Source organism: Prionailurus viverrinus, chromosome X (genome assembly GCF_022837055.1).
Source record: "Prionailurus viverrinus isolate Anna chromosome X, UM_Priviv_1.0, whole genome shotgun sequence".
Taxonomy (NCBI): domain Eukaryota; kingdom Metazoa; phylum Chordata; class Mammalia; order Carnivora; family Felidae; genus Prionailurus; species Prionailurus viverrinus.
The window spans coordinates 41,198,185-41,210,151 of NC_062579.1; the positions used below are offsets into that span (position 1 = coordinate 41,198,185).

General features: G+C 38.7%; 1 pseudogene; it reads left to right on the forward strand.

Moving 5' to 3' along the window:
* The first annotated feature begins 1,300 nt into the window (after positions 1–1,300).
* LOC125156960 (dynactin subunit 6-like) lies at positions 1,301–2,031 on the forward strand (annotated as a pseudogene).
* Positions 2,032–11,967: the final 9,936 nt, after the last annotated feature.

Genomic DNA, 11,967 nt, shown 5'->3' on the forward strand with positions numbered 1-11,967 from the left:
TCCCAGATGCTAGGTCACGCTTGCTGTCAGAACACACTCCGTCAGCCCCTCCGCTTTTGCCAGCCAGACTCGGGGGCTCTGCTTGGCTGGCAGGCTGCCCCTCCTCCCCGGCTCCCTCCCGCCAGTCCACGGAGTGCGCACTGCCTAGCTGCCCTTCCTACCCTGTTCCGTGGGCCTCTCGTCTGCGCTTGGCTCCGGCGACTCCGTTCTGCTAATCCTCTGGCGATTTTCTGGGTTATTTAGGCAGGTGTAGGTGGAATCTAAGTGATCAGCATGACGTGCGGTGAGCCCAGCGTCCTCCTATGCCGCCATCTTCTGACGATCTCCCCCTGCTCTGTGCATTCCTGTGGTCCACTTCCCCTGCGCCCCTCCATAGTATTCCCACTATAGTCCCATTTTCATTTCAGAGCCTACAGGGTTTTTTTTTGTCTTTGTTATCTTGAAAATTTTATTTATATACTAGTTAGTTGACATATAGTGTAATATTGGTTTCAGGAGCAGAATTTAGTGACCCATTACTTACACATAACACACAATGTTCATCATAACAAGTGCCCTCCTTAATACCCATCACACATGTAACCCTTTCCCCACCCATATCCCTCCATCAACCCTCCATTTGTTCTCTATTGTTAAAATCTCTTATGGTTTGTTTCTCTCTCTCTTTTTTTCCCCCTTTCCATGTGTTCATCTGTTTTGTTTCTTAAATTCTACGTATGAGTTTGGTTTTATTTGTCTGCTTCCAACATGAAGTTGTGAAATCCATGATTATGACAAACAATTTTTCTTCCATTTTGGCATATATGGTGTCCAGAACACCTATGGAAATATGGTAGGCAGAAATATTTGCTCTCATAATAAATTAATATTTTATAGATGACTCAGATAGGGAAAATGTGCACTTGCAATAGGACTTAATATAGTGGATGATATTTTTGTAGGTATAATTTCTTCTCAAGCAAACTTGTAGGGTACTGTGAGGCTTTCTGGGATAATCTCATTAACAAAAAAAATTTTTTAGCAGCACCACCTACTATCTAGTAAAGCTCTCATTACGAAGCCTGACTTAGAACAGTGTTTTCCCAACACCTCAATCATTCATATGATATAAATTTAGGACTTAAAAGATATACTCAAATCCATATTAGTAGTTCTTAATACTTTCATTTATATTCTATCATCTTTTAGTCAAACTCAATGTAAAGGAAATTTTATATCACTACTGAAAATATAAAACATGCATTATATGCTATGGTAAATGTGTTCAAAAATTGATTCCATAAAAGACAGGGGCCAAACTATGGTGGAGAAGACTGAAAAGACTGTGAAGTTTGCTCTTGGAGCAGTTGTGTGTGTAGAAAATGAAATGTGGGTGACGTAACTATAGGACCTAGGACAGTGATCCACTCTAAATCACAAATTATTGCAGAAGCCAGGCCAATAGTTATTGGTGAGGGTTACCTAATAGAAGAACAGGTAGGTGCTTATCATAAATGCTCAACCTGATAATATCACCCCTAATGCTGAAGATCTGGAACTAAAATATCTATGAACATTGGCACTAATAATGTGTTTGAAATTGGCTGTTATTCCCAAGCCATGAAAATGGAAGATAATAATGTTATTGAATCAAAAGCCAGTGTGGGCAGAAAGGTAATATTGAGAAGTGGTTGCATCATTGGGACTTGTTGCAACCTGAATACATTTGAGGTCATCCTTGAGAATACAGTGATCTGTGGTGCAGATTGCCTTCATGGGGTGCAGACTGAGCAACCACAGCCCCAGATACCACAGCTGGATTTCCTGAAGATAACCTTGCCAACTTACCACGACCTAAAGAAGACTATGAAAGGAAGGTCAACACCAGTAATGTGTGAAGACAACAGTGAGATACCTCCTAAAGACTTGGTAATAAGATACCCCCAGAGAGTTAAACTACTTAAGTCAACATGTGGCAAGGTAGTATCAGTTTATCTATCAAGACTTACAGTACCTCAAGACTCACCACTTTCGGTTCAATTGCAAGCTTAACTGAACCACCTTCTGATTTGCTAATATGGCCTCCAAGCTATCATTCAGAGAAAGGAGGAACTCTGGATGAGAGCACCAGAATTCTACTCTGCACATAGTAAATTTAGAGAAGCCTTCTTATTTATACATTAGTCTAATATGAATATGGTTTGTATAGTGTGGCCCCCAAGTCTGCCAATTGTCTATGAGTTCTAAATGTTCTGATAAAATAGTTTCTGACTCTTTAGGACAAAGAACCAATCAAAACCCAGACAGTGTATTGTGCAGACATCACTCTTTGGGGCTTCTCCACAGCCAGACTAACAGCCTTCTCTTACTAACTATCTCACTGAAACTGAACTCAAACTTCATCACAGACATTCTAGGCAATTATGCTAAGCGGTAGGACAGACCCTGACATGCTTGTGACATAAAAAGCAGCAACTGGCAGGAAGACAGAAATGATTTTATCAATAGCGACTTACTGCAATGTGGCCATAGCTCTTGAGTCAAGATAATAGACTTTCACCAGGTGAATAGTATCAAGTATAGAAAGGGTACTTCACACTGTACTCTTATTCATCCATGAACACACAGTACAGTAGTTATCTATGCTGTGTAGAAAATTACCCCCAAAATGTAGAAGCTTATTATCTTTTGAGCATTTACTATCTTACACAGTTTCTGCAGATCAAATATCTAGGAATGGCTCAGCTGGCAGTTCTGGCTCAGTGTGCCTCATGAAGTTTCTTTCAAGAAGTCAGTCAGACCGGTGGTCATCTGAGGACTTGAGTGGGGCTGGATGGTCCACTTACAACATGACTGCCTCACAGGGCTGTTGGCAGGAGGCCTCAGTTCCATACCAGGTGAGCCTCTCCACAGGGCTGGTGGGTATCCTCATGACATGGCAGTTGGCTTCCCTCAGCTTCCTTCAGATCCAAGTGAGGAAGGACTCAATCCCTAAAGTTGCACACCATCACTTCCACTTCATTTTATTTCTTAGAAGCAAGTCACTAAGTCCATCTCACAGTCAAGAGGGAGGGGATTAAGCTCCACCTTTTCTACCTTTAGAAGGGAGGAGAATCTAAGAATTCATGTTCATATACTAAAACCACCATCACAAACACACATATCCATTTATACCTGGTATTCTCACTAGTGCACAATCAGCACCTCTCAAGGGTTTCCACATTGAGGAAGATGGGTTCAGGAAGAACTTCTCTTTATTAATGGGAATGGCACATGACATCATCCGAGGTCTTCATCCTATAACGTTCTGTAAATACCACCATCTTAGACATTTAAATTTTTGTCCCAAAATATACCATATATTTCATTAAGCATAATTCAACTTCTCTAGGCTTAATAGAAATTATTATAAATAAAATAATGAGGGATAAAAAATTTAACTCCATGAAATAAAAAATTATAAAAGTTTAAAATTAAGAATAAAATATAAATAATACATGTAACTGATTTCCCTTTTACTAAGCATTCTGTAAATGCTGTGTCATTTAATCTTCCTAATAGCCATTTTGTGTACCACTCAATTGTTCTTGGTTTCCACCTCTTGCCTGAGTGCCACTTTTAGAAAATAGAAAAGGGTGCCTGGGTGGCTCAGTTGGTTGAGCGTCCAATTCTCGGTTTCAGCTCAGGTCGAGATCTCACGTTTCATAAGTTCAAGCCCCACATCAGGTTCTAAGCTGACATCATGGAGCCTGCTTGGGTATCTCTCTCCCTCTCTCGCTGCCCCTCACTGGCATGTGCTGTCTCTGTCTTTCTCAAATTAAATAAACTTAAAATATATATATATATATATATATATACATATATATATAAAGAAAATAGAAAAAAGAATGTTCAAACAAAAGAACAAGCTCTTTGAAATTAGACAGGATTTAATCCTAATACGTGCCATCTAACGTATCTAATGCTATCCAACATTGTAAAGTATGAAAATCCCCACTAATGTTCCTCATAGAGGAATAAATAAATATGTAAAACAACTAGCACAGTGCCTAACAAATAGCAATACTCAAAACTACCAGCTATAATTATTGTCATTATTGTTTAAAAACAGAAAAGAACATTAATGATTTTAGATTGGAGCTTTACACATTTGCCACACATTTTCTCAGATGTTTAAAACCCTCTTTTCTTGTCAAAACCACTAGGCCCAGAGAAGTTAAGTGACATTTTCTTGTGGATTCTACTTTCTAATTTCCTGCCTGAACCCTCAGCCTGTATCCTACTCTACTTCCAGCCATTACAAACTACTCCAAGTTCCCTGAAACCAGCAAGTTCTCACCTCCACATTCACTCTTTCTTCTGTACACACACATGCTGGATGATTCTCTATTTGTTAATCAAGCTTTAATTTCTCCACCATTCTAAATTTTATGAGTCCCTTTGTTCATTGTCTCTCCCCCTAGAACGAAATATTGATGAAAGCAGGGGATCTGACTATTGTGCTCTCAGCTGTACCCCCAAACCCTGAAAGACCTATAGTAAATGATCATCCATAAATATTTAATGAATTAATTATCTGTCCCTTGAACCAGTCTAGGATACACAGTCTGGTGCATATGGGGCTTCCACTTCAACTCTGGGAAACATGGAAACTGGGGAGGGTTATCTTTCTGGGAATGCCTATCATCCAAAGAGGCAATACAACTAAGGCTTCAGGCTTCTAGACTCAGACCAGTATGGAATAGGTCAGCCTTTATCTCCTCCTCTTGTTAGTTATCGTGACGAGCTATTAGAAACTGCTCAACACATTCATTCATTCATTCATTTATTCATTTATTCAGCACACACTTCTTGGATGTCTCCTATACTGATAGGCACTGACTTAGGGGTCAAGGATAAGTCATAAACAAGTTACTTCTATGAGGCCACAGGTGAATGAACGGGCAGACAAATACCTGTCTGCTTATAACACGGTGCTGTTAGGACCATGACAAGGAAAGTACTGGGTTCTAGTATCAGGCTCTAGGAGTGGCTGATGTTCTTCATTTCATGTTGTTTGTCTCTAATACTGAAGCCTCAGTCATCAAGTCCTGAGGCATCCTTCTGGAATCATTCTTCATGTTTCTATTCTTGCAGGCTCTGCAATGCTTGATCTGGCCTGGATTTCACAAGACAAATACTGGAATCCTGAGGTTTTTTGCCAGAGGTGGATCTTATCAACATCCAGAGTATTTGATAATAATAACTAAAAAAATAATGATAATATCAGCTACCGCTTGTTTTCAAATATACTTATAGATTCCTATTTTATTCACTGGTTTATAATCCATTATTATTATTATTCATTGTGATGCTCAACATGTCCCATTTTAAAACATTACCCATGTGGAGCTCTTGGGTGGCTCAGTCAGATGAGCATCCGACTCTTTGGTTCGCTCCAGTCATGATCCCACAGTTCATAAGTTTCAGCCCCACATCGGGCTCTGTGCTGATGGTGTGGAGCCTGCTTGGGATTCTCTCTCTCTCTCTCTCTCTCTCTCTCCATCTCTCTCTTCCCCTCCCCTGCTCATGCTCTGTCTCTGTCTGTCTGTCTGTCTGTCTCTCAAAATAAATAAACTTAAAAATAACGTAATAAATAAATGAAACATTACCCATGTGCCAAGCACAGTACTAAATGCTTTCTTTACTATGTCTAAACCTTGCCACATACCCATTAAGAAATTCCTATTTTTTATGCCAATTCTACATATTGGGTAACTGAAGTTAAGGTAAATGTAGGGAATTGTCAAGTTATAGTTCCAGTAGAAAATGGTGGTTCAAAGTGCAGGCTCAATTCTAAACACCATTCTATACTAAAAGAAACCTGGTCTCCTCGGAAAAATGGCTGATTCCAGGGCTGGCACAGCAGAAGTACAAAAAGAGGCAGGAACATCTCGCTGCACCAAAAACGGTTTCAAAGAAAAATAGACACATATCAAGAAGACACAGGAGCAGGAATCAAGGGGCTTTCACTGGCCAAACCTGGGGAAATTCGAGCATCAAAATAAATCATGATTGTAATGGGTGCACAATGTATACACTGAATAAAATATATATCCATGAACCAATACTGAAACATATGAAGACATGAATAATTAATAAATGAGGGAGAGAGAACAGCTCTTCGTTGCAGAAGAATCCTCACCAGTGAAATGGGGGTGGGATACTGAAGTTGGAAACACACACTTTTTACACCATCATATATTAATGGATTCAGTCAAGAATCATCAATGGGTCATAGAACACAATATTACCATAGCCTTCAAGTATCTCCACACAAAACATTTAAGTGAACAATGGGAAAATATTAACTTTACATTAATCTGATGAATACTACCTTAACCAAGAGATCAAATTCAATATCGCCAATTACAGAATAAATGGATATCAGGTGCCAACTTATATAATGCACTGAGAAGGATATAGTATCACTTTGTGGTATTCCTGGAAGAAATGCATACGTGGAATCTAACCATAAGCACAGAATCAGGTAAACCCAAGTTGAGGGGCACTCTAGTAAATGGTTCATACTTCTCAAAATTGTTATGGTTGTGTGAGACAGTAAGTTTGAGGACTTATTCCAGAGGGAATAAGAATAAAGTGTAATAACAATGAAATAAAATGCATGATAGTAGACTGGAGAGAATAATGGACAAACTATAAAATTTATAAAATTTTCTACAAATAGCATTATTGAGATAATTGGTCATATTTGAATAAGGTCTATAATGAGATGTATAATATAGATATATAACCAATGTTCATGTGTTGATTTTCATAATTGTAGTGTGTTTATGCAAAAGGATGTCCTTGTTCTAAAGTATTTAGAATACTAAATATTTAATGTATCTATAGCTTACTGTCAAAGAGATTAGAAAAATTTGTATGTATGTGTATCTTTGTGTAGTGTGTGCAAGGAGAAGAAAAAGAGGAGGGGAAAAAGAGAGTGAAAGACAGGGAGTGAGAAAGATAGTGAAAGATAAAAATATGCAAAATATTAACAATTGAGGTATTTGGGTCAAGTAAAAACAGGAGTTTCCTGGCCTATTATTTCAATGTTTTGTAAGTTTGTAATTATTTCAAACTAAAATGTATCTCCCCCACAAAAAGTATGTGGGTTCTGAATCCCGATGGGATAAGTAAACGCCTGGCTCCTTCATTTATTAACTCTATGATCACAGAAATGTTACTTGATCTCTGATTCAAAGTTTTTGACCTGTAAATAGGCATAATCATTGACCAATTGCAATTACATGAAATGATACATACAATATGTTTTGCGCAGTATTTTGGACCTAGGGAATACTCAATAAAAATTAAATCTCTCTACTATTTTTGATTTAAAAAAAAGTCTGAAAAGTACATCATTAACCTAACATTTCTGGTTCCAAGTACTCAGATCTAACCATGTCACTGAGGTGCCCACCAGCAGTCAGACTCTATGGGCTCCTGGGGCATTTAGAGCTCAGTAAAAGGTAGCTTTCATCACGATTGGAATTATTAATCCCAGCACTTCTGATCTTAATGCCTAGCCTCTTACCACTCCACTTAGCTGCCTAAGTGTGTTCTTGGGGGTCAAGAAATCCTCACATTAACATCTAGTATGTACTAAATTCACTAGACTTGTATATATGCCTTCCACATTGTTCAGGGAGAGCTGAATTATTTTTGACCCTTCCTTCTGACTAGTACAATGTATTACAGTAACAGGATCTACCATTTATTGGCAGCCTACAAAGTACCATACTTGACAACCCTGGGAGCAGGTTTTAAATATCTCTGTCTCTTTAAGGATTAAATACACAGGTTCAGAGAGGTAGAGACTTGCCCCAGACACAAAGCCAGTAAGAAGTGGCACATAGGCTATCTCACCACAAAACGCATGCTCTTACTACTATCCTGAGCTGTCTTCAGTCCTAACAATGTACACTATCAATTAACCACCACCTTCCAAACAGACTATCTTATCACTTAAGGTAAAGAATACCAGTTGGCCTCATGTTTACCCTGGCATCTAGTTTGCTTCTAAGCACATAGTAGGTCCCCAAGTACCTACCTGGGAAGAGGATTTCTCTCTAACCTGGGAAGAGGGAGTGCCTTTAAACATTTAAGGAGTCTCTAAAAACAAGCTTAAAAAGGGTGGTTTGCTAACTGTACAGTAAAAACTCAAAGCAGAGATGTGATGCCATAAAGCTGAAAATAACTCAACTAGATATTTTAGCATTGTTTATAAAGATGGTGAAGCTACAATAAGCAGCAAGGAAGAGATACTGAACATTTGTCAGGGTGGTAGATATCTCGCTCAGGAGTTAAAAAGCTGTAGTGAGGGAGGGGAGCATCATGCACTCTGGGGGTATAATAATATATGATTTTATTGGTTTGGGTGGTGATTACATAGGTTTTCACTTTATATTGCTCATCATCGATATCTGAATATATATTCTATGCACTTTTGTGTATGTATGTATATGGTATTTCAAAATTGAAACCAAAAATTTAAAAAATAGATTAGGAAGGTCCAAGCTCAGAGAAACACCAAAAATTGAATAAAGGTATTTATATGGCTACATGAAGAATGTGTCAGTCAGGAGGAGTGGTTGGTCATCCATGAAAGGAAATGCTTTTTTTAAAAATTTTTTAAAATGTTTATTTATTATTTTTGAGAGAGAGAGAGAGTCAGAGTGCGAGTGGGAGGGGGGCAGAGAGAGAGAGAGACAGAGAGAGACAGAGACAGAATCTGAAGCAGGATCCAGGCTCTTAGCTGTCAGCACAGAGCCCGACACAGGGCTCGAACTCATGAGCCATGAGATCATGACCTGAGCTGAAGTGGGACTATCAACCGACTGAGTGACCCAGGCACCCCTGAAGAGAAATACTTTTAATGCCTATCTAAGCACTGTGTAAAAATTGTCTCTACCAAGTGACTGGGATTATTTCTGGCCTCCTTGTTAAAGTATTACTCAGTGTGAGATGCACATACTGGATGATGTTAGCTTCATGCCTTGACAGAGAGAGTTTTCATGCAAGATGTCTACTCTTCCCCCATCTTCTGGATCCTAAATTACATTAATTTGTTTCTTTTCACTCTGCAAGAACTGAGTACCAGAATGCATCTCCCAAGCAGGTACACAAACACTCACACGCACACATACATCCTATCACACCAGTGCACTGATGTGTTTCAGGGGGACATTGTGGTGACTCTACATCCATTTGATGTTGTATTCATCTAAACCAGTCACAACAAATCTAATATTTTGATAATCACTGGTTTCGAATTGGCCATGTGACCAAATTCAGTCCCATATACTGGGGACGATGGGGGTGTATATCTTCTGGAAAGCATTATGTCACAGCTTTCTGTCTCACAAAAAAGGGACACGGGAAGAGATTTTTCTTTTCTGCCTAAATACCACCATGCCTAGATATGAGGCCTGAAATTGCTACAGACATCTTGGGACCAGTCTGGTGGGACACTGAGGATGGCAGAGAAAATAGAGGGAAAGAATCTGAAGCTTGATGAGCCAGAGGCCTCCATGTCTAGAACCCACCTTATTTTGATTTTCAGTCTATTTGGCAAATGGACCGAATATTTAATAAGTAATACCTAACTTCCAGGTACTACTACTGGCCCTAAAAATGCTGTTGTAGACAAAGAGACAAATGTCTTTGCCCTCATAGAACTTATATGTTTGGATAATTGTACAAACAATAAATAAAATAAATAACTAAGATATACTACATGTAGGAAAATGATAAAGCTATGAAAAACATTAGAGTAAGTTAAGAAAGATGTGGAGTGATGAGAAATTGGAATTTTTTTTTAAAACACGGTCAGGATAAGCCAACCTTGGAAGGTGATATTTGTGAAAAGACTTGAGGACATGATGGGATGAGCCATTAAATACATGGAGGAAGGACATTTCAAGCAAAGAAAACAGCCAGTGAAAAAGCTTTTGTGTAAAAGTGTAACTATTGTAGCTAATGTAGACATGAGAGATCCTGTGGGAGTATAGTTGGATTTTACACAAGCAACACAACGTCAAATCATGTACAAACTTCTAATCCATGTAAATACTTTAATTTTTGCTCCTCTCAGTGAGATGGAGAACAATTGCATAACAGTGGCAGGATCTGACTTAGATTTTAAAAGGGAGGTGGGTGTGGGATGGGCTAGATGGCTGATGGGTACTAAGGAGGGCTGCTGGTATGATGAGCACTAAGTGATGAATCACTTGCAATTCTACTCCTGAAACCTATATTGCACTGTATGTTAACTAACTGGAATTTAAAGAAAAATTTGAATTAAAAAAAAAAAAAGAAAACAAAGCAAAAAAATTTATTTCTACACTGGTTTACATGGATATTCATTACATTCTGAAATATCTCGGAATAAAAGGATACCTCTGGTTGGTGTGATTAGACTATACATCAGAGACAAAGTTATAGGAAGATAAACCAGTAAGGATGCTATGACAATAATCCAGGCAAGAAACTGTAGTGGCCTTGAGTCAAGTGGAAGCAGAGGAGGTGGCAAACTTGTTCACATTCTCAGTCTATTTAGAACACGGAATCAACAGGATTTCTGCATAGATTTAATGCTAAAATTGACCCCAATATCTTTAAGTGAGCATCTAGAAGCATAATGTTGATGGTAACTGAGATGAGAAAGAGCTAAAGGAGATGAAGTGAGGGGTGAAAAAAGAATTTGTTTTTTCATGGTTAGAACCAAAAGGTCTATAAGACACGCCAAGTGGACAGTTGGATATAGACTTTGGCATTTAAGTTGGAGATGTAAATTGTAGAGAGAAAAGGGCATCGATGGCATATAAAGTCACAATACTGGATGAGATCACCAAGGGAATGAGTGTAGGCATAGAAGAGAAAGGGATCGAGGATTGAGTTCCCAGGCAGGTCAATGTCAAGAGGTCACAGGAAAGGAGGAGACCCAGCCAAGCAGATTGAGGAGGTCAGAGAACAACCAGGAAAGTACTGTCCTGGAACCCAGGTGGGTATATGTCAAGCTGGCTTTGTTTCGCTGGAGGGCCCTGAATGGTACACCAGGAAAGAAGGTCCTTCCAGGAGGAGTGAGCGATCAACTCTGTCCAAAATTATTGATAAGTCAGCTGAGGAGAGGACTGTGGGATAGCCATTTGATTTAGAAATACTGATGACATTGCTACCTTGACCACACAGTTTCCTTTCCATAGAAGTTGTATAAGCCTGATTGGCGTGTGATTGAGACAGAATGGGAAAAGTGGAAGCAGTGAGTATAGAAAACTCTCTTTCTGGGAGGTTTGCTATCAAGAGGAGGATAAAAGGCCCTGAAGGTGGTGGAGGGAGTAGGTAAAAAGGTTTTTTGTTTGTTTAGTTTTGGGTTTTGTTGTCTTTCGTTTTTAAGAGGAAAATAACATCAGTTTGTATGCTGACAGGAATAATCTAGCAGAGGGTGGAAAAGTGATGAATATCATACAAATGCCATGAGATCATGGATTTCTTTTTTGATTTAGCCAATCTACATGAGAATTCCCTGATACTTGCAACTGAAAGAATATTCACTAAGCGAGTCAGCAATGTACTGGTATGTCTAGGACTTTGCTATTTTATGCTTATTGAGCAGGTATAATTTATAAAAGTACTCTCATTCTGGCTCAGATGATAAATATTATGAACTAGTTTGGATGACAAATTATACAGTCACATGAATTAGTTAGGAATATCGGTACTGAAGCCATAGATTCCGATCCTGAGCCTGTCACTTACAAGCTGTCATGACAGAAAAATTACTTAATGTCTGTGTTCAGGTTCTTCATATGAAAATGGGGCTACTGATGACACATATGTCGTGGCATTTTGCTGACCAAATGAGGTAAAACACCTATGGAGCTTACAAAAAGGATTTGCCAAATATGGTAAACATGTCATAAATATAAGGTATTATTAAATTTG